The following is a 1,440-nucleotide window of genomic DNA, read 5'->3' as shown; positions in this document are numbered from 1 at the left end:
CACCAAGACGTAGCTTGGCTGGTGGTGAGAAAGGCCCTCCCCGTCAGATCCTTCCTACACGCCAGGAAGCTCACCCCCTCTGCACGTTGCCCTCGAGGTGGCTGTGGTGGGGAAGAGACCGTTGTCCACCTCCTTGTGGATTGTGCCTTAGCAAAGAAAGTCTGGAGAGAGATGCAGTGGTTGTTGTCGAGGTTCATCCCGAGCAGTTCTGTGACACAGGACTCTGTGCTCTACGGGCTGTTCCCAGGGACACACACCGAGACAAACATCAACTGCAGCTGGAGGATCATCAACTCGGTGAAAGAGGCGCTTTGGTCTGCCCGAAACTTGTTGGTCTTCCAGCACAAAGAGTTGTCCCCGACCGATTGTTGCGGACTGGCACAATCCAAAGTCCAGGACTACGTGCTGAGGGACGCACTACAGCTTGGGGCAGCTGCCGCAAAGGCGCAATGGGGAAGGGTCGCTGTCTAAGACCTTTCTACCACAGCGCACCGAGAGACTGGGAACTGTTTAGAGCCCCTCGGGCTGTACAGATCAAAATGAAAGGCTGTAAATGATTGTAATATTGTTTGTACTGATGCACCTGGTGATACATTTTGTAAAAGTTTAACCTGCATTGTACCCTTGTAATGTTGTTTTTGAAATGGTTTTGAATGCGTTTGAAGATATTTTATGAATAAAGTATATTTTTACAAAAAAAAAAAAAAAAATCTGTTCTTATCAGTTTAGGCAGCTGCCGCAAAGGCGCAATGGGGAAGGGTCGCTGTCTAAGACCTTTCTACCACAGCGCACCGAGAGACTGGGAACTGTTTAGAGCCCCTCGGGCTGTACAGATCAAAATGAAAGGCTGTAAATGATTGTAATATTTTTTGTACTGATGCACCTGGTGATACATTTTGTAAAAGTTTAACCTGGATTGTACCCTTGTAATGTTGTTTTTGAAATGGTTTGGAATGTGATTGAAGATATTTTATGAATAAAGTATATTTTTACAAAAAAAAAAAAAAATCTGTTCTTATCAGTTTAATATCTGATACGTCCCTTATCTGGGGACCATATATTAAATTGATTTTTGGAGCAGGGAGATGGAATAGGGGCTTGCTCCGTCCACTCCACGCATCGACCCGGTATTGCAGTATCTCTGGGAATGGTGCACCACCCCTTTCCAGGGGATTTTCAATGCTAAAAATAGTTTTCTTACAAACATCTGCTTTCTTTACTTTTCAACATGCACATCTTTCAAAACACAACTTTCTTTCTTTCTCATCGCTTCTCGGCCTTTTGGCTAAGATCAAGTGTTGCAGGGGCGACACCATGGTCCTGCCAAGGCAAGGTCGGGATGGAAGGGCGATAACCAATCGCAATCCAAATCCATACCGTGGGCTACCTATCACCGTCCGAGTCACGGTGAACCACAGCGAAGGAGGATCACCTATGGAT

The 1,440-nt window shown here is 45.9% G+C and overlaps 1 pseudogene; it reads left to right on the top strand.

The window, feature by feature from the left end:
- The first annotated feature begins 983 nt into the window (after positions 1-983).
- On the top strand, positions 984-1,161 carry LOC144669692 (U2 spliceosomal RNA; annotated as a pseudogene).
- The last annotated feature ends 279 nt before the right edge of the window (positions 1,162-1,440 follow it).

The sequence above is a fragment of the Cetorhinus maximus genome, chromosome 29 (assembly GCF_964194155.1).
Source record: "Cetorhinus maximus chromosome 29, sCetMax3.hap1.1, whole genome shotgun sequence".
NCBI lineage: Eukaryota > Metazoa > Chordata > Chondrichthyes > Lamniformes > Cetorhinidae > Cetorhinus > Cetorhinus maximus.
Note: the sequence above shows the minus strand (reverse complement) of the source record. Positions and strands in the feature narration are given on the sequence as shown.